The sequence below is a fragment of the Hypanus sabinus genome, chromosome 11 (genome assembly GCF_030144855.1).
Source record: "Hypanus sabinus isolate sHypSab1 chromosome 11, sHypSab1.hap1, whole genome shotgun sequence".
Classification (NCBI taxonomy): domain Eukaryota; kingdom Metazoa; phylum Chordata; class Chondrichthyes; order Myliobatiformes; family Dasyatidae; genus Hypanus; species Hypanus sabinus.
In genome coordinates, this window is record NC_082716.1 from 74,096,954 (window position 1) to 74,120,131 (window position 23,178).

Genomic DNA, 23,178 nt, shown 5'->3' on the forward strand with positions numbered 1-23,178 from the left:
CTCTAACACTTCAATTGTACGTGCTTTTTCACAAATTGATTGTTCAAGAGTCGTGATCTTATTTCCATGCTGTTGAACCTCTAACGCCTGCGACTGAAACTTAGTTTCAAGCGATTTAACAACTCCTTCAAGATCGGATATTTTCGAAGTAATCCTCCTTTCCAAACTTAACAGTTTACTGTCCAATTTACCTTCTAGTCTGCCTTCCAGAGCCGCAAATTTAGCATCCAGTTTATTGTCCAATTTACTTTCCATACCCGCAAATTTAACATCCAGTTTAATGTCCAAAAGACCAGAAATTGCGTCGATGGATACAGGATCCTTAGCCGATTTCTTACTTGTAGCCATTTTAGGTTTGACAAGATTAGATCAACTATTATTTTAGGAAAAAAGGGTCAATCAAAGGTAGCAACTCATATGATTAAGTTCGAAAAGATCTAATTAAAGGGTGATTATAGTTAAAAAAATAAAGAGCGCCTAAAAGGCAGATGCTTACGTCGCCATCTTGAAACTCCACCCACTATTTTCAAACGTTTTATTTATAAAGGGACATAAAAGTAGGGTTAATACATACATTCAGATAGTGCACATCGTCAACACTCAATCTAAAGCGCGGGTATAGTAATAATCATCATTAAGAGGTGAGCTCTGCTGTTGTCTAGGGGTTAATAGATTGTCCGTTGGAAATATAAAAGTCACTCAGAAAGTCTGCAGGCCTCAGCCCTTTGAAAATCGCTGGGTTTCACGTGGGGCGACCGAGAGAGAGAGACTGGGGGAAGAAGAGAAAGAACTTGCCGAGTCTTGATGAATCTTCCGTGAAATCGGGGGAGCGTTGGTTTCCTGTCCCCGATGTTAGTTAAAAGCGGTTTTCTGTGATTCCAGCCACAAATTCCAATCCCGGAATCTAACGCACGTGGCTTCCTTCAGAATGGCTTCCCGCTGCTGCGGGAACACTCTCGTGTCTTCTTGGTGCATCTGAGGGGGCTGTCCCCCTGAGACTCTCCTTTATACTTCCTCACGGGGCCGCAGGTGTCAATCAGGTTGGGATGATGCAATCTCTCTCTCTCAACCAGCCCACCTTGCCCGAGGGCTTTTCACGTGGTCTCCATGAGACAATAGTCGCTGTCGTCTTATTTTGTATCCCGGGTGGGACGTGCAATTTGGCACGTCTCTCTCCCTCTCTCTCACTTCCTGGGTCTACTGAACCCCCGGGTGCTCTTGCAATTCTCACAAAGGAGGGGGCTGGGATCATAATAAAGGCAAGAACTCTAACCAGTCACCTGCTGGTCTATTACAACCCCTTTCTATCCCCAAGAGACCCTGGTGCCACATTGCCCTGGATTTTGTCACCGGTCTTCCCCCATCAGAGGGCATTCTGTAATCTTCTGGGTGCCTCCATGAGTCAGCCTTCAGGATTCCACCCACAGACCAATGGCCAGACCGAGTGGGCCAACCAACAGCTAGAGACTATTGTGTTGGCTGGTCTCCCAGAACCCCTCCGCGTGGAGTCAGCAGCTACCCTGGGCCGAGTACGCCATAAACTCTCATCCATCCTCATCCACCAGTCTGTCCCCTTTTGAGTGCTGCCTTGGCTACCAACCCCCACTGTTTCCTGCCCAGGAGGAGGAGGTTGGTGTTCCATTTGCTGAGGCATTCATCTGCCATTGTCAGCGGACATGGAGGCGCACTCTCTCTGCCTTTCTCCGTGCCTCTGGTAGGATCAAGCATCAAGCTGACCACCATCGCTCCAAGGCCCAATGTTACCGCCAGGGACAGCGTGTGTGGTTTTCAACCTGAGACCTGCCCCCTCAGGGCGGATTCCCGCAAGCTCATCCCTCACTTCATCGGCCCCTTTCCCATTGCTAAAGTCATCAGCCCTGCTGCCGTCCATCTCAAGCTCCCCTGCACTCTCCGCCGCATTCATCCCACCTTCCATGTGTCCTGCATCAAGCCTTTCATGAGCCACCCCCTGTGTCCTGTCCCCAAACCATCCCCACCCACAAGGCTCATCGATGGGTCAGAGGCCTTCACGGTGCATCAACTGCTGGACGTTCATCACTAGAGCTGTGATCTCCAGTACCTTGTGGACTGTTTGGGCATCAGTCCTGAGCAGAAGTGCTGGGTCCCTGCCCATAACATCCTGGAACCCTCTCTCATCAGGGACTTTCATCACCAGCACCCAGCCCTACCTGCCGTGATGCCAGGAGGCATCTGTGGGGGTGGGGGGTGGGGTTACTGTCAGTACCTCCAGTTGAAATTTGTCTTTTTGTGTGTTTTCCCCCTAGCTGTCAGTCTGTGGTTTTGTATTCCCATGTGCTCCTGTCCCCACTCCTGCTCTACTCCGGCCCCTGTATCACTGAGTACTCCGTCTCTCATCTGTTTCTCATTATTACCTGTTTTGCTTCCACTTCTGTCTCATTGTGCTCCGCCTATCATCTGCCTCTCTGTTCATTGCTCAGTGTATTTCAGTCCTTTGTTGCCAGATTGTGCCAGTGAATTTTCCTGAGCCTTTCCAGTATTCATATCTGTACTCTGTCCATCTGAATACCGACTCTGCTTGTTTCCTGATTCTGCTCTTTGGATTTCTCTGGATGTTTTGATCTCTGCCTGAACGTTAACAATGACTTTGTTTGCACCTTGGGATTTGTTACTCAATTAATATCACCATGTGTACAGTACTGGGTCTACTCCAGCGTCCTGACATATGGGCTCAGAGCATGAAGTGACAAGAGTGAATTTTTCAAACCAAGCCTCACTTACTGTATCCACACCATTGACCCACAAGAAATACACAAGTGTGCTGGAAAAAATCAAACAGTTGTGGATGCCCCAAGGTCAGAAAGCATGTCACGATCAGGATTTTCCAATTACTATAGTTCAATTCTTGATAAACCTGACTACCGTGCTCCACCCCTGAACTCATTACTACAGATAGGGTAGAAATGGCAATGGACAACGCAGTGGTTTTCCAAAAGGCAAAGGAAATGGTGACATCAGACATGGTATTCACAGATTGTGATCCACATCGTCCAGTGAAGCTCACCTGCGATACTCATCTTATGGTGCAGGTGCAGTCATGTCAAAGGTTAGGAATGATGCAAGTGAACACCACACAGGTTTTGCATCACAATCCCTTGCTGCAGAGTCAAAAACACACACAGATTGACAGAGAGGCCTTGAGTATGGTTTGGGGTGCAAAACATTTCAACCAGTACTTGTATGGGAGGGAGTTTACCCTTGTTATTGAACATCAACCACAGGTGTCCATTTTCAGTCCACAGTGTTCACTACCAGCAACAGCAGCACAAATGCAGGGAGGGCTTTGTTTCTTGGGGGACACAATTACAAGACTAAATTCAAGAGGACAACTAATCATGGTAGCGCTGAAGGATTGGCCTGTTAGCCCTTGGAAAAGGAAGTACCCGAATATTTTACAAAAAAGGATACTCCTCTTGATGTATTTTCCATCATGCAAATAAAATGTCTCATTATTATAGCAGAGATAATCCAAAGAGAAACCAGAAAAAAACTTACACTATCTGAGGTCTACACGGCCACTTTAAACGGCTGGATTGTGCAGCCGAAATCCAATTTCCCATATTTTTACCAGTACCAGAATGAATTTGCCCTTGACTCTGGTTGCTTTATATAGGAATTGAGAAATTGTTGTACCATCCAATCTGAGAGCTAAAGTGTTAGAGGAGCTACATGACGGTCATCTAGATGTGGTTAAAATGAAGGACGTTTTCCCACTAGAGTAAGAAATCATCCACAGCGATTAATTCCTTAAGCCTGAATGGGACAATTTAAAACTCACTATGCTGTGGATGTCTATATGGTAGTTGTGTGATATAGAATACTGTGTATATAGTTGAGATGCATTCTATATTGTGTCAGAGTTTATAGCTAAGCAGGGAGGAGTGTAGATTATTCAATATTTCAGTAATGTTTGTGCAATATTGTAAATATATTGTTTAATTAAGCATTCTTTGTTATTTACATAATTCATGATGGGTTCTATGTATAGGTATGTGAATAGGATACCTCATTATGCCACCATATCATATGTGCGCGCTTCTCTAGAATAAACTAAGCATAAACGTTCTCCTGTGGGTTTTTTTGTATTATGGAGTCACAAGACAATCAATATCCAAATTCCCACAATTATTAATTAAGTCCTTAAGCAAACATGATAATTGCATGCGCTTCTTTCATGGATAAGGTCCTCAATTTCCAGTTTTCATAAAAAAATATTGTATAAAACTTCATTATATGAAGACCAAGCAGAGAAATAAAAATCTGTGTTGTACATCTGTTTGTTTTTACTCCATTTTAAGATTAATCCACTCATATACTGTGAAATACCAGTGGCAGATAGATATAATTTGTTAAGCTTTTTGTGGAAAGTACCTGGAAGATGTCCTAACCACACCAAGTCAGAAAGTCATGCAAGTTCTGAAAGCCCCAGATAATGGCCTGAGCTGTAGAAAGAAACGTAATCCTCATTTTACAACTGAGGCAGCATCGGCAGATTTTCTTGTGTTTGTGACATTACAACTGGCCTTCATGATCCTGGGTATGAAAGGAGTGACAAAGACTGATGTTTCCCTTGCTGCTCACTACACAATTATTTCAGTAGGAGCGTTTGTTGGTTCTGGGTTTGTACTCACTGCAGTTCAGAAGAATGAGGGGAGGATCACATTGAAACTCATTGAATATTGAAAGAGTGGAAGTGGAGACGTTTCCTGTAATGGGGAAAGTCCAGGACCTGTGGGCACAGCCTCAGAATTGAGGGATGCCCATTCCTTTAGAACAGAGATGAGGGGGAATTTCTTTAGCCAAAGGATGGCAAATGTGTGGAATTCATTGCCATAGACAGCTGTGGACACCAAGTCACTGGGTATATTTAAAGCAAAGGTTGATCGGTTTTTGAGTAGTAAGGGCATCAACAAGAGGAAAAATCAGGAGAGTGAGGTTGCGAGGAATAATAAATGAGAGGGATAATAGATGGAATAGCAGAGCAAATTCAATAGGCCAAACAGCATAATTCTGCTCGTATATCCTATGGTATTATGGTCTATTGTATGTGCAAATGGATGTAGTGATGTTTGAGAGATTCCCTCTCTTCATGGCCATATGAAAAACATATAACGTGTCATTGTGTCTGTCTGATGACAAAAATCCATGCATAAATCATTGGCAAGTGGGAAGGGAAAAGGAACATCCAAATAAGAGAAGACAGTAAGTTGCCAATAAGCCCTCATATGTGGGCTTACTGGTGCTGGACCGACAGTCTTTCCAGACTATTGGATTAATACTCATACTGGCCAAATTCATACTATTTAGATGTTGCAGATCCATATTACAAATTTTCCAGTGAACCAGGTGAGATTAGGAGTATGGGAAACAAAACCTGGGGAGTTTAAAAGAAGCATTACAATTCAGGTCCTGATAAATTTTAAACCATCTGTGAGAATAGGCCCAGGTGTGTTTTTAAAGCAAGTGTTGGAATAGGCCCAGGTGAGTTTAAAGCAAGTGTTGGAATAGGCCCAGGTGAGTTTAAAGCAAGTGTTGGAATAGGCCCAGGTGAGTTTAAAGCAAGTGTTGGAATAGGCCCAGGTGAGTTTAAAGCAAGTGTTGGAATAGGCCCAGGTGAGTTTAAAGCAAGTGTTGGAATAGGCCCAGGTGAGTTTAAAGCAAGTGTTGGAATAGGCCCAGGTGAGTTTAAAGCAAGTGTTGGAGGGTTTCCGGTGACATCATCGTCGAGAATGGCAGCTTAAGTCACTAGCTCCTCCGGAAAAACACGTATTAAGCCCCATTAACCCATCAAATATAATATTTTTCGAAAAATATTTGAACTGAAAAGAGGGACAAGAATGGGGAGAAGTAATGGAAATTTAAGAAGCGACACTGCAGAACCTGCATCCGAGAGGAGTGCAGCGAGCAGCTCTCTAACCTGACTGCCTGCTACCGCGGCGGCCGCCGGGCCTCATTCAGACAAAACGGCGAATATCTTCGAAATCCTGAAAGAAATAATGGAGGTCCAGAAAGATATGAAGCAGCAGTTCCGTGATATTAAGGCAGAGCTCGCCAGCGTTAATCAAAAAATAGCAGTGGCAGAGACTCGCATTGAGAAGGGGAAGATTGTGTTCAAAACTTGGAACGGATACTGAGTAAGACAATAAAAATAATACATCACCAAGAAGGTAAACTGCTTGACCCGGAGGGAAGATCACGGCAGAAAAATATCAGAATCTACAGCATTCCCGAAGGAGCGGAGGGCTCGTCTATGACGGAGTTTGTCGGAAAGTTACTGGGGGACATGCTGGATCTTCCCCTGGCTATGAAGCTGGAAGTTGAAAGAGCCCACTGCGCGTTAGTCTCAAAACCTACCCAGGATAGAAAGCCACGCTCAATAATAATAAAATTCCTTCGGTACTGCACCAAGGCAGAGATTCTATGAAAGGCCTGGGGTAAGAAGAAAGTGTTTTTAGAGGATAAATTAATATATTTTGACCAAGATTAGCCCCCCCCCCCCGCCCGTGGTCTTCCAGAAACGCAAAGAATACTCCGAAGTAAAGCGAATATTAAAGCAAAATAAGATTAGATTTCAAACTCCGTAGCCTGCTAAACTTTGAGTGTTTTATGACAACGGGACGCAGTTGTACCAGACAGTGGGAGGGGCGACTACAGACATGAAGGCCAGAGGGTTGCCCATCAGCATGACCAAAACGAAGGAAAGCCTGGCTGAGGAATTGTCCCGCTCGGCTTGGGAAATAGTGTGAGAAACGAGAAGGCAGGAGATGGGAGGAGGCCGAGAGAAACATATCAGGAAGAGACCGGGAGTTTCCCAAAGACAGACCTCACCCCCTTCAGAAGAGCCATAAGGTTTGGCTAACTTTAAAAGTGTTAAGAAGATAAACAGAAGCAAAAGTACACAGTGATATACCTATCTCGAGAAATACTTATTATAATGTGGATTTTATATTACTTAGTTGTTATTCTTTATTTGCTCACTTACTCCTTTTTCCCCACCAAAATGAGAATATATATATGTGTGTGCATATATGTGTATGTGTGTAATGTGTGTGTATGTATGCATATATGTGTGTGTGTATATATGTATGCATATGTATATATAGGAGTACACAGGGAAATCTTTTCTGTGTAATGGATTTGTTCACTGACCTTTATGAATACTGCAATGAGGGCCCTCAACTCACAAGTAGGAGGGGTTATCCCCCACAGCTAGACATTTACTCTGGCTCAATGCAGGGTCATTTACTAGATACCTCAGCCTTGGAATCACACGTTCGTTGCCATTTTTGTTATTATTTCAGTTTCTTGGTTCTTTGTTCAGGGAGTAGATCGATTAAGTTTTATTCTAATTTCAATGATACATTGACAGATAAATACAGATGGCTAAGGACAAGGTAAAATTCATTTCTTTTAATGTAAATGGTCTATTAAATCCAATCAAACATAAGAGAATTTTATCCAAAATGAAAAAACAACAAGCCCATGTAGTATATTTACAGGAAACTCATTTCAGTAATAATGAGCATAAAAAACTAAAGCGAATGGGCTTCACTAATCTGTTTTTCTCCTCATATAAATTGGAACATAGGAGAGGAGTTGCTATTCTTATCTCAGGTAAGCTAAATTTTGAAAAAAAAATTGAAATGGGAGATAAAGAAGGCAGATGTATTCTGGTAAGGGGGAATATAGATGGCAATTCAGTTATTGAATATATACGCACCCCCAGGAAGTGATATTGGTTTCTTTCAAAAAATTATTGATATTATGGTAACGGAAACAGAAGGTCTCCTGATATGTGGGGGAGACTTAAATTTACAATTACAACCAAACTTAGTCTCTTCCAATAGAAAAACCTATGAAACAAAATCTTTACATAAGAAAATTAATACACTTTTTGAGGATGTTGGTTTAATTGATATATGGAGGGACCTGTTCCCTGACAGAAGGGATTACACTCACTATTCTGCTCAACATCCTGTATATACAAGAATAGACTATTTCATAACATTTGGAAAAGACAAAGACAAAATAAACACCTGTGGAATTGGGACAGTAGATGTAAGTGACCTTGCACCTATATATTTATCTGTTGATTTTGACCTACAACCAAAGAATACTATTTAGAAACTAAATTCAAGTCTACTCAGTGATCCATACTTTAGGAACAAATTAAAAAAGAAATTGGCCTCTACTTAGAATTTGATGATAATGGAGAGGTTTCACCTCCCATTTTATGGGATACTCTGAAGGCTGTCTTAAGAGGGAAAATTATAGCGATGTCTTCATATGAGAAAAAATAAGGAATAAAACATTAGAGGAATTACAAAATAGGCTGAAGGAACTAAAGAAAAAACACAACTTGAATTTGGCACAGGATACATTTGGGGAAATTAGAGTTAGGAATGAAATTAATAGTTTGGCTACGCAAGAAATCAGGAAAAACTTAATGTTTCTGAAACAGAGACATTATGAAAGTGGATTGAAATCTATGAAAATACTGGCGTGGGAACTGAAAAAAAAGATAGCAGAAAATAGAATTCATAGAATTAGGAACCCAAGAATGAAAATGGTAAAAAATAAGCTAAGTGAAAATCAAGAAGCTTTTGAATTGTTTTGCAAAACACTACATTCCAAAGTTCCAGGGGGAAGCATAACCCAAATTGACACCTTCTTGAATTCTCTAGAGTTACCCACTTTAAGCGAAGAACAAAATAAAACGATGACTGCTGACATAACTGAAGTTGAATTAAAAGCTACAATTAGTAGGCTTAAATTAAGCAAGTCACCAGGATCAGATGGGTATACAGCAGAGTTCTACAAAGAATTTAAAAATGAGTTAATTCATGTTTTACTCCCCACACTGAACTGGGCTCTAAAAAAGGCACAAATGCCACCCAGTTGGAAGGAAGCGATAATCTCAGCTATACCGAAAGAAGGCAAGGATAAAATGGAATGCTGGTCCTTTAGACCAATATAGGTTCTTAATGGATATTATAGGTTTTTTACCTCCATCATGGCCAAACGATTAGAGGAGTTTCTACCCATACTGATACGTAATGATCAGACAGGTTTTATACAACGCCAGACTCAAGACAATATACGAAGGACACTTCATATTATAGACAATAGACAATAGACAATAGGTGCAGAAGTAGACCATTCGGCCCCTCGAGTCTGCACCGCCATTCTGAGATCATGGCTGATCATTCACTATCAATACCCAGTCCCTGCCTTGTCCCCATATCCCTTGATTCCCCTATCCATCAGATATCTACCTAGCTCCTTCTTGAAAGCATCCAGAGAATTGGCCTCCACTGTCTTCCGAGGCAGTGCATATCAAACCTCCACAACTCTCTGGGAGAAGAAGCTCTTCCTCAACTCTGTTTTAAATAACTGACCTCGTATTCTCAATCCATGCCCTCTGGTACTGGACTCTTCCAACATCTGGAACATATTTCCTGCCTCAATCCTATCAAATCCTTTAATTATCTTAAACGTTTCAATCAGATCCCCTCTCAATCTCCTCAATTCCAGCATGTACAAGCCCAATCTCTCCAATCTCTCTGCGTAAGACAGCCATGCCATCCCAGGAATCAACCTAGTGAATCTACGCTGCACTTCCTCAATTGCCAGAATGTCCTTCCTTAAACCTGGAGACCAAAACTGTACACAATATTCCAGGTGTGGTCTCACCAGGGCCCTGTACAAATGCAAAAGGACATCCTTGCTCTTGTACTCAATTCCCCTTGTAACAAAGGCCAACATTCCATTTGCCCTCTTCACTGCCTGTTGCACTTGCTCATTCACCTTCATTGACTGGTGAACTAGGACTCCTAGGTCTCTTTGCATTTCTCCCTTACCTAACTCTACACCGTTCAGACAATACTCTGCCCTCTTGTTCCTGCTTCCAAAGTGGATAACTTCACATTTATTCACATTGAATGACATCTGCCAAGTATCTGCCCACTCACCCAGCCTATCCAAGTCTCCCTGTATTCTCCTAACGTCCTCTTCGCATGTCATACTGCCACCCAGTTTAGTATCGTCAGCAAACTTGCTGATATAGTTTTCAATGCCCTCATCTAAATCGTTGACGTAAATCGTAAAGAGCTGTGGTCCCAATATAGAGTCCTGTGGTTCCCCACTAGTCACCTCCAGCCAGTCTGAGAAACACCCATTCACTGCTACCCTTTGCTTTCTATCTGCCAAACAGTTTTCTATCCATGTTGAAACCCTGCCCCCAATGCCATGAGCTCTGATTTTACTCACCAATCTCCTATGTGGCACCTTATCGAATGCCTTCTGAAAATCTAGGTACACTACATCCTCTGGCTTACCCTCGTCTAACATCCCTGTTACACCCTCAAAAAACTCCAACAGATTAGTCAAGCATGATTTGCCCTTGGTAAATCCATGCTGGCTCAGCCTAATCCTATTTCTGCCATCAAGATGTGCCACTATTTCGTCCTTAATAATGGACTCAAGCATCTTCCCCACGACTGACATTAGGCTAACAGGGCGATAATTCTCCGTTTTCTCCTTCCCTCCCTTCTTGAAAAGTGGGATAACATTAGCCACTCTCCAATCTTCAGGAACTGATCCTGAATCTAAGGAACATTGGAAAATGATTACCAATGCATCCGCAACTTCCTGAGCCACCTCTTTTAGAACCCTCGGATGCAGACCATCTGGACCCGGGGATTTATTAGCCTTCAGTCCTACCAGTCTACTCATCACAGTTTCTTTCCTAATGTCAATCTGTCTCAATTCCTCTGATATCTTATGACCCTGGCCCATCCATACATCTGGGAGATTGCTTGTGTCCTCCTTGGTGAAGACAGATCTAAAGCACGCATTAAATTCTGTTGCCATTTCCCTGTTTCCCATAACAATTTCTCCCAATTCATTCTTCAAGGATCATATACAAAAGATTAAAATTGAAGCAATAGTGATAAGCATGGATGCTGAAAAAGTATTTGATTCGGTTAATTGGAATTTTCTTTACAAAGTTTTACATACATTTGGTTTTCAAGACACAATTATTAAAACTATACAGACAGTGTATGACAATCCTACTGCTAGGATTAAAATCAATGGATATTTATCAAATAGTCTTACCCTAGAAAAGGGCACGAGACAGGGTTGTGCATGGTCACCACTACTCTTCGCGTTATATCTGGAACCATTAGCTCAATACATCAGACAAAATGAAGATATCAGGAGAATTACTATTAAAGGGACAGAGCATAAATTGGCTTGGTATGTGGATGACATTTTGATCTATCTAGGGCAACCAACATACTCTTTAACTAAATTGATGCAATCCTTTGAACAATATGGTCAATTATCAGGATACAAGATCAACATAGATAAAACTCAATTACTTTCATATTACTATAGCCCACCAAGAGAAATTGAAAGTCGATACCCCTGGGCATGGCACGCAGAGTCTTTCAAATATTTGGGCATCATTATGCCAAAAGATTTGGCAAAATTATCAGAATGTAATTATCAGCCTTTATATATAAAAATTAAGGAGGATGTGGCAAGATGGAGCCTGATTCCTTTTTTCAGTCTCAGTTCAGGGATTGAGTCTATTAAAATGAATATACTGCCCAGACTGTTATATCTCTTTCAGACCCTACCAATAGAGATTAATCAAAATCAATTCAATGAATGGAACAAGATGCTATCAAGGTATATTTGGCAGGGTAAAAGGCCTAGAGTTTGTCTCAAAACTTTGCAATTAGCAAAGGAAAAGGGAGGATGGGACTTGCCTTCTCTTAGAGATTAATATTTTGCAGCACAGTTGAGAGCTGTGATATGTTGGTGCACCCCATCATATGACACTCAATGGAAAAACATTGAGGAGCAGGTACTTCCCATCCCCATACAAGCAATTTTGGCTGATAACAACCTTCAAAGGTACATAAATACTATTGAGAATCCATGGATGAAATTGACTCTTAAAATATGGAAAACTAATATAAAAGAATATAATCTAGAGGGAGATATTCCAATTGTTAAATGGTGTGTATATGACTCTGATTTTACACCAAATAAATTGGATGCTAGATTTAAGGACTGGACAGCTAAAGGAATAACAGTTCTTTGCAACATAATGAAAGAAGGAACACTGTTCAGTTTTGAAATGCTTAAAGAGAAACACTTATTAGAAAAACAAGATTTTTAATTGGTATTTATGGATGCGACAATATGTTAATAAGATGCTTAAAAATATAACCAGGGCAAATACATGCTTGATAGAGCTCTTTAGAAAAGCATATAATTCAGATAATGGTAGTAGAATCATTTCAAGCATGTATAAGGGATTGTCAAATCTTAAAACACATTCAGCTTCATACATTAAAACAAAATGGGAGAAGGAAGGAGAGATAATTATATCTGAGGAAGAATGGACAACAATATGGATATATCAATGGAAGTGTACCAGTTCACAGAAATGGAGGGAGTTTGGATGGAAAAACTTGATAAGATATTTTATTACACCCTCTCAGAAATCCCATTATGATAGTAACCTCCCTGTTTGCTGGAGAAATTTTGGAAACCAAAATGCAAATCATTATCAAATTTTTTGGGACTGTCCTGTTATCAAAAACTATTGGAGGGGGATACACAATGCCCTACAAGACATCTTTAAATGTGAAATACCCTTGGATAGTAATATCATATATTTTGGATATATACCTCAAGAATGGTTGAAAAGAGATAAATATTAAATGAATAAACTGTTGGTGGATGGTAAAAAGACTCTTACTAGGAAATGGTTATCACAGGAGAGCCCAACTTTAAATGCATGGATGGATATTACAATGGACTTTTACAAAATGGAGAAGATAACAGCCTCTGTTAATCATAAGCTGGAACAATTTGATTCATACTGGGAAAAATAGTTTAACTACATAATGCCTCATAGGCCTGATTGTATTCCCACAAATCAATGAATCTGTTGTAAAAAAAAAGATCACTCCCTACTTGTACATAGTGCTTTCCTTTTGCTTGTTTTTTCTTTCCACTCTTTTCTATTAGTGTATACCCCAGGTAAATACTTTGTGGAGATTTTGTGATATATATGATTATATGATATATATGTACAATGTCTGAAATACATCTTATGGAAATGTTTGTTTGATGAACTTCAATTAAAAAATAAATTACCAAAAAATAGCAAGTGTTGGAATGGACCCAGGTGATTTTAAAGCAAGTGTTGGAATGGACCCTGGTGATTTTAAAGCAAGTGTTGGAATGGACCCTGGTGATTTTAAAGCAAGTGCAGGAATGGGCTCAGGTGAGTTTAAAGCAAGTGCAGGAATGGACCCAGGTGAGTTTAAAGCAAGTGTTGGAATGGGCTCAGGGGAGTTTAAAGCACGTGTTGGAATGGACCCAGGTGAGTTTAAAGCAAGTGTTGGAATGGACCCTGTTGATTTTAAAGCAAGTGTTGGAATGGGCTCAGGTTGTAGCGTTAATGTGACTCGGACACTGCAGTATTCAACACACACTTTTATTCACCAGACTTCCATTTTACAAAACCCCCGCGTTCTGATGTCATACGCACTCTGACCTATGAATACTCACATAATACATTACATCCCCCTTCTCAAGTTTTTTTTACAATACTGTGAATTACCAAAACAATGCCTCTAGGTATGACTTTCTAACATTACAACAGCCATGACATAAACTAATAAAATCTTAACTTCTTATACTGTATTCTACATTGTATCTTACAATACTAACAGCAATATATTTTCTTTTACTAACATAGACTAATAAACCTTTTATTTCACACCCTGGATCTTATAACATGTGTGATTTTGTCTCAAATTGTGCGAGACTGTAGGTAGATATAGTCTCTGTATCTAGCTGGAAGTTTGACTTGTCTCCCAGACCTTGTGCGATAGAACTGTGACTGTGCTTGTCCTTCAGAGTCAGTCTCTCGAGTAACCTCTGTGTCTGCATTTCCACCTCGGTCTGTCTGCGCCGAACTTTCACCGTCATTGCGTCGTGGGGTTTCGTCACGCCCCTCACTCTTGGTGTCGTTTGTTTCCATGTCTGTATCCGTGAAAATGTCCTGTGTATCTGTACGTGGAAACTCCCTCTCGTCTGTCTTCAGCAGATGCTTCCTGTTCCTCCTGTAGACTCTTCCAGCCGGCGTGCGAACTATGAAGGATCTTGGTTGCTGATGCCTGTTCACAACCACAGCTGGCTGCCAAGTGTCTCCTCTCTGTATTCTGACATTTTCACCTATATGAGATCAGGTAACTTTCTTGTGTATCTGTTATAGTAGCTCTTTTGCTTCATTTGCTTGTACTTTAGCTTGTCATGTACTTGAGCATTACTTTCAGGAGTCAGTAGAGTTGTGGATGTTGGCAGCTTGGACTTCAGACGATGTCCCATCAACAGCTGTGCAGGAGAGAGCCCCATACCCTCAATCGGTGTGATGCGGTATTCAAGCAGAGCAATGTAAGGTCACCGTTGCTGCTTTGTGCCTTCTTGAGCATGTCCTTCACAGTTTGTACAGTTCTCTCTGCTTGTCCATTAGACTGAGCGTGCCCAGGACCGGAAGTAACATGATGAAATTCCCAGCTTTCTGAAAACTCTCTAAACTCACCACTGGCATATTGTGGACCATTGTCACTGACGACAATATCTGGAATACCATGTCTTACAAATGTCGACTTCATTGCGGTAATGACACCTTGACTGGACGTGTCACTTAACTTGTTGATTTCCGGATATTTTGAATAGTAGTCCACATAAAGCAGATATTCTGCACCATTGAAAGAGATCTGTGCCAATCTTCTCCCATGATCTTCCTGGGGAAGCAGAGGCTCTCTTGGATTGCTGTTTTTATTTACATTACAAACAGCACAATGAGACACAATGTCCTCTATCTGAGTTGACATACCTGGCCAATACAGAATGTCCCTTGCTCTTTCTTTACATTTCACTATCCCCAGGGGTGACTCATGAATTCTGTTGAGCATTTCCTGTCTCATTTGATTTGGTACTATGAGTTTTGCTGCTTTGAACATTAGTCCTGATACATAGCTAATTTCCTCTTTAAATGTCCAGTATTTCTGTATTTCTTTTGGAACATTCTTTCTTTCTGTTGGCCATCCATTCATTGTAATGTCTCTTAGCATTTGCATTTCAGGATCATCTGCAGTCGCTTTCCTGAACGTGTTCAGCTTCTCCTCAGAGATGGGTAGCTGAGGTGTAACCCAGTTAACCTCCAGCTCTCTTCCTAGCAACTCTTCCTTTTGCTCTTTGAGGTAAGCACGGCTCAAAGTATCAGCGATGTGCAGTTCTTTTCCTGGCTTATAGGTGACTGTGAGAGTGTACCTCTGTAGCCTGAGAAGCATCCTTTGCAGCCTCATCCTTTGGAGCTTGATGAAGTGGCTTTTTGAAGATGCTCTCAAGTGGTTTGTGATCTCTCTCAACCTGGATTTCTTTGCCATACACATACTGGTGGAACTTCTCACACCAATAAACTATGGCAAGTAATTCCTTCTCGATTTGGGCATATTGTCGTTGACAGTCTGTAAGTGCTCGTGATCCATACGCCACAGGCCTCCCATCCTGCAGTATAACAGCTCCTATTCCTTCCAAACTGGCATCCACAGACATCGTCACTGGTTTATTGACATCATAGAACTTGATTGCTGGTGCATTGGTAACCAACTGCTTCAATGTGTCAAAACTTTTCTTTTGTTCATCTTCCCAATGCCATTCAGTGTTGCTTTCTAGTAGCTTTCGAAGTGGAGTACTGACCTCCTGTTCCACTTCAATTGTTCCAATGAACATGTCACTGTTGCACTCACTCTGTTGCACAGCATGCATTTTCCTTGCTTGCTCCTGTGATTTGCACATCTTTGCAAAGTGATTTTTCTTTCTGCATAATTTGCATGTCTTACCAAAGGCTGGACATTTTCTGTATCCATGTTTATAACCACATCTGTTGCAGTTAACTTCCTTTTGATTATCTTGTGGAGCTGGCTTTGTCCTACTCTTGTCAGTTTTCACAGCTTTTATTTTGTACACTTCAGTCTCTTCATTAAGCATTTTAACCTGACTCGACGTGATCTCGCTAGCACGGCACATATCAATCGCTTTTTCCAATGTAAGCTCCGCCTCTCTCAGCAGCCTGCCTCTCGCATGATCATCTCGTATGCCACATACAATCCTGTCGCATATTAAAGAATCGTGCAGTTGTCCGAACTCACAGTTTTTTGCCTTTTTCCTCAAATCTGTTGTGTAGGTGTCTATAGTCTCTGTCGGTCCTTGAGCCCTCGTAAAAAATAAGTGTCTAATGTATGATAGGTTTTTTCTCGGTTCGCAGTAATCTTGAAACGTTTGACACGTTTCTTCAACACTTCAATTTTATCTTGTTCACCCATGAACATGTTGCAAACCTTTATTGCCTCTTCCCCCGCCTCTTGCAGAAACGTAGCACATTGCACTTTCTCCGTCTTGTCATCTACGCCACTAGCCACCTTCCAATTCTCAGCAATATTACCTAGTAGGCTTAAACTGGACGGTGGCTGTAACTGTGACATCTTTTTACGTGTCTTCTCTTCCTTTCCTTTCCGCTTTCTTCTGACACCATGTAGCGTTAATGTGACTCGGACACCGCAGTATTAAACACACACTTTTATTCACCAGACTTCCATTTTACAAAACCCCCGCGTTCTGACGTCATACGCACTCTGACCTATGAATACTCACATAATACATTACACAGGTGAGTTTAAAGCAAGTGTTGGAATGGGCCCTGGTGAGTTTAAAGCAAGTGTGGGTCACTGCCTCAGAAGAGAGGAGTGTCTTTTTAGAATGGAGATGCAAAGGAATCCTTTTAGCCAGAGAGTGGTGAATCTGTGGAATTCTTCACCACAGGTAGTTGTGGAAGAAAAGTCTTTATGTATAGTTAAGATAGAGGTTGATAAATTCTTGATTGGTCAGGGCATGAAGGGACACAGGGAGAAGGAAGGAGATTGGGGCAGAGAAGAAAATTGGATCAGCCATAATCCTATATCTTATGGTCTAATAGGCCCTAGCGAGTTTAAAGCAAGAAACAGGACAATGCTGAGTTTAAGGGAAGTGTGGGATAGTATCCTGATGAGTATAGAATATGTGAGGTGTCGTGGTTTCTCGTGCCTCACAAATGACCAGGAGATGCAGAAGATTCTTCAAGAAGGGTTAAACTTTAATTTGCAAATCAAAGCTGAGACAGTCAGTGAGCTAGTCGCTGACTGCCCACCAATCCTCGGACACGGCATTTTTTATAGCAAAATCCTGGTCCAGCTTCACATGTACGTCCCATTGACTTAATCATGTTCCAATCCACATCTCCCAGCTGTCTCTCACCAACACACCATCTTCTACATTCTTAAGATTTCATTCTCCTACTAAATTGGGTACATGCATAGCAAATAGCAAGTTCAAACTACATAATCTACATCAAGGCTGACTACATAGTTTTGGTTACACAGCAAACAAGTTCAAAGCAAAACATCTCTTTGCTACCTCTCATTACCACACCATTGTCTTCTACATTCAATTGGATACATGCATAGCAAATAGCAAACTTCAAAGCTGACTTCAAAGCTGACTACATCTCTTAGCTACCTCTCATTAACATATATTAACACACCATTGTCTTCTACATTCCTAGCATTTCATCTTGGGTACATGCATAGCAAACTGACTACATAGTTTTGGTTACACAGCAAGTAATACAAGTTTTATACTCCATAGTATTTTTATACTCCAATAGAGGCAATCCAGTAAACCACATGCCAGACCACTGTGTTTTTCAAAAAATCAAATCGTGAACTGCAAGAGTGTGGCATTTAGCCTGTCAAGCCTGTTCTACAATTCCTAATACTTCTCTGACTTAAACACTTCAATTGTCTTGCAATCAGGTTTAGGAGAAGTTGGCAGGAGGTACATTGAAATTAACAATCAAGATCTTATACAGCATTCAGGCACACAACTTCTTTTTGTTTCTTGAAGGACCCAATAGTTCCATTTCTTTTAAAAATCAACCTAATTCAAAGTACCTAAAGTACTGTACCTCTGTCAATAATTTGTCATATTGTTGCACAAGCTTCACCTCAAGCTCGGCAGACAAATTAGAATCAAAATATTTCTGATTCCCATTCCTGTTCTGATGCGTCGGTCCATGGCCTCCTCCTGTGACAAGATGAGGCCACCCTCAGGGTGGAGGAGCAACATCTTATATTCCGTCTGAGTAGCCTCCAACCTGATGGCATGAATATGGATTCCTTCTTCCAATAGACAAATTCCACCCCCACTCCCACACTCTGACCCACTACTTCTCACCTGCCTATTACTTTCCCCGGGGTTCCTTCCTCCCTCCCTTTCTCCTATTGTCCACTTTCCTCTCCTATCAGATTCTTTCCTCTCCAACCCTTTATCTTTCCCACCCACCTTCCTTCACCAATCACCTTAGTGCTCACTTCCTTCCTCTCCCCCCAACTTTTTAATTCTGGCATCTTCCCCCTTCCTTCTCAGTCCCAAAGAAGGGACTTGGCCCAATACATCAACGGTTTATTCTATTGCATCAATGCTGTCTGACCTGCTGAGGTCCACCAGCATTTTGTGTTTGTTGTTTTGGCTGTCCAGCAACTGCAAACTTTCTCTTGTTCAAAATACTTCACACTGGGATTTTTATAACTTATTTTTGTACAGGTCATACACCTGTTATGCAAAATGATTGGGGTTTGATGTCTTATGGATGTTGGAATATTTTTATCCATATAAAGAGATGGGACTCAAGTCTAAATGTGAAATCCATTTACATTACTTATACCCTGAAGATAGTTCTATATAATATTTTTAATAATTTTGTGCATTAAATAATAATGCATACATTGAACCATCAGAAAGGTAAGCAATCACTACCAAGGCCACCCAGGTGGTCAGTCAGTGGCTGTTCGCCATAACCATCATTCCTGATCTGAATTTATGTACTACTGGGAAGCAGTCTTTTTCTTACACTTGTTCATCACACATACATGCTGATGACATGTTAGATTTTCATCAGCGACAATTGCGGCAAAGTCAGTGCATTTCTCTGCTGCTTCGTGATCATCAGACACTTTATCACCACTAATCTTTAAAATTTTAATACCGTGCCTTTCCTGAAATTTCTGCAACCAGTCTGCTGAATATTCACAATTACCTTCAATGTTCAATTCATCACAATAGATCTTGCTAATTTCACGATCAGCATACCATTAAGCAGAATATGCTCACTCTGACACTGACGATCAATTCTTTCAATACACAATTGAGATCTTTATTTCTCAATTTATGCCATGTTTTTCTATTTTTCATTAACTTCTGTTTATTACATATGTAAGGTCACTTCTCAGAACTGACTGTGGAGTGCAGAAACTTTCCCAGAATTTCACAGTGCAGAAACCTTCCAGAATTTTCTATTTATGGCATCTTGTCAGCACTCAAAAAAATTTAGAATTTCAAAAGTTTTCAGGTTTTGGAACTTCAGATGAGGGGAGTTTAACCTGCAGTGGCTTTTGAGATTGACCATTATGCTGGGATTGCCCTGTGTACGATGAGCTCTGCAGGCTGCTAGGAAATTCAAAATAAAGCTATATTTTAGATGAAAATAGAAATAGTAAATTTTCAACAGGTTAGGCAGACTCAATATAGAGAAAAAGAGAGTGAAAGAGATGGAGTGAGAGAGTGAGTGAGAGACACAGAAAGAGTTCGTTCATTAGAAACATAGAAAACCTACAGCACAATACAGGCCCTTTAGCCCACAAAGCTGTGCCGAACATGTCCTTATCTTAGAACTACCTAGGCTTATCCAAAGCCCTCTATTTACCTAAGCTCCATGTATCCATCCAGGAATCTCTTAAGAAACCCTATTGTTTCGACCTCCAACACCAACACCGACAGCCCATTCAACGCACTAAAATTTAAAAAAGCAATGTCTTGCTAGCCAATTTTGTAATATTTCATCTCTTGTAACCATTATGTTGTGGTGCTCGATATGAAACTCAGAAATAAAGCAAAATCGCCACCAGAAAACTTTTCAGGAAAAAATTGGATCTATTTTAATTGATTCTTATTCACCTTTCTGTTGCTTTATTGATAATTCTGCCTTCAAGAGAAGGTTTGATGGAAGTTTGTGCCTGATGTTGTTCTGTTGTTGCCTTTTACTCCTTTGGTAGACATAGGTGCCGGACTTTTTTGTGATTTGTTGTAGTCATAGACTCAGTTTCACAAAGCACAGAATCAAACTCTTCAGCCCATCAAGACTGTGTCAAATAACAAGTATTCAGTGAGACTAATCTCATTTAGTTTTCACCATATCCCTATCAAGTCTGCCCAGATTTTATCCTGAACTACAAACCAGAGCAAAACATAGCGGCCGCACAACTTTCAGATGTGGGAGGAGGCAGAGCACTTGCAGGAAACCCATACAATCTAAGGGAGAACATGGAAATTTGACACAGACAGACCCAACGATCAGGACTGAACCTGCCTGTGAGGCAGCATCAGTTTTATCAGTATTAAAATCTTCAATATTAACCTTTAACAGGTAAACACAAGTATGATAGAGATTTATACACCTAACAAAGTAACATCTCTCCTAAGGCCAGTATTCCTTCTCAAAAATAATGAAGAAAATCACTGGAGCCTATTAACCTTCAATGTGCAGTGCCAAATAGTGAAAGACTGAAATAAAAAGAGCACTAGAAAAAAGAGGCAGCATTATTGGTGGACAAACAAAGAACTAAGAATCCCTCTTCGCCATCAAAAAGAAAGTAAGTATTACTCTCAATAATCTTATCAAAATGACATAGCATTACTTGTTACAACAAACACAATCCTAGTTCATATTGCCTGCACTTTTTCTGTAACTGTAACACTCTACTCTGGCATTGCTTTTCCTTTTGTACTACCTCAATGTCGTTATGTTTGGAACGATCTGTACAGATGGCTTACAAAGCAAAGGTTTTCACTGTACCTCAATGCATGCAATAATAACAAAAAAATGTACCAATTTACCAGTGTGCCTTCATGCTGAAAAACAGCCAAGCTGCACCAGTTTAATACTTACTGGAAAACCATGATTGAGTGTGTTAAAAAATGTCAAATTAGGGTTCCGGTGACGTCATCGTCGAGAACAGCAGCTTAAGTCACTAGCTCCTCCGGAAAAACACGTATTAAGCCCCGTTATTCCATCAAAAAGAATATTTTTCAAAAAATATTTGAATTGAAAAGAGGGGCACGAATGGGGAAAAGGAACAGAAATTTAAAAAGCGACACTATGGAGCCTGCGTCCGAGAGGAGTGCAGCAAGCGGCTCTCCGACCCGACCGTGTGCGAGTGAGGCGGTTACTGGGCCTCGTTCAGGCAAAGTGGCGAATACCTTCGAAATCCTGAGAGAAATAATGGAGGTCCAGAAAGAAATAAAGCAGCAGCTCCAGGATATTAAGGCAGAGCTCGCCAGCGTTAATCAAAAAATAGCGGTGGCAGAGACTCAAATTGAGAAGGTGGAAGATCGCGTTCAAAACGTGGAACGGATACTGAATAAGACAATAAAAATATTACATCACCAAGAAGGTAAACTTGTTTTGGCCAAGACATGCTGCGATATACAAGGAGAAATTAAAAAATTGATATAATGCAAAGGTATGGTAGCTTTATGGAACAAAATGCACACAGAAAAAAAATGAGTCTTTTGTTAGTATTTAAAAGTGTCCAGATTTAACGTGACCAAAAATATTTAATATCCAGATTGCAAGGACCATCTGCTGGGTCAAGCATGATATAGTGCATTGTGGCATTTGGAAAAGGAAGATTTGTAGAGGTACTAAAGTCTGATGATGGCAAGGTATCATAATAATCTTTATTTACATAATTGAATGATTTATTTATTCTTAATAAACTCTACAAATATGTTGCTGTTATGTGTCGTTGAAGTTCAATGAGGAGGTATTATCAATTGACTAGGAAAAGTGTGTCTCTTCAGGGTACCAAATGAGGAAAATGTTTAGCAGTTTCTCAGCATAGAAGAATTTAAGTGCAAAGATAATTAGCAAAGCACAGAAAAGCCATAAAGTAGCAGTATTTTTGGACATGAAAAAATTGTAACATAATGAAATGCATCGCTTGAATGGGTGAAGAAGGCCAAGTCAATAATTTTCTAAATGAACAGTGGATCAATATTAAAACTTAGCTGGAGAATGAGCAACTGAAACAGTAAGAAGGGGATGCCGCTTCTATTTCTGTACTGGCACAGGTTTGATGGGCCAAATGGACTCCTCCTTTGCTTTATCATTCTACAAAGCCAGTTATATCTGACAAAAATCACATTTTTTGTGAAGTTGAAACAACTTTCAATTCCATCTTCTCATTCTGTCACCGCAGCTCATACATGTATATGGGGGTTTGCCTACAGACTCTGCTCTAAGCATAGGATGAGCACCTTAGCCAGTGGGGTGTACTGGTCATTGGGTCAGAATAAATTATTACCCACCAAGATGCTGGAGCTGGCAGGAAATCAAACGGAGTGGTATACCACACCCAGCCATCACTTGGTATTGCTCTTCTTGTGTGTAAAGTAGGAGGTAGGCAATTCAGCAATAAACCAAACTCCACTGAACTGAACATGGGAGGCAGGATAAAGCATCCAAGCTCCAGGTGCTTTACTGGGCAGCACGCAGACATACAATTGAGTCAGAGTAAAAGTAAAGGCGAATTGGAAAGGTACTGTAAGTACTTAATGCAGCAAACATATGATGATTAAGTTTCACATTCATAAGAAATTGGTAATTTTTGAAGCTAGACTTACGTGTAAATTATACACATGTAGATTATATACAACATGATTAAGCAAACTTTTAAAGTATGTGAGAATGTTAATACTATGTAAGCATTATTTAATGACCAGGGCTGGTCAAACATTATACCGATTATCAGGAATAAACTTTTACATGACTATACCATAAAATATTGCTCAGATAGCATTGTCCTATAGGAACTTACAGACAATGCTTTCAATCGCTCATTGCTGAAAGACGACACACGATTGGGTAAATGTTCTTCAGTCTGACCGAAA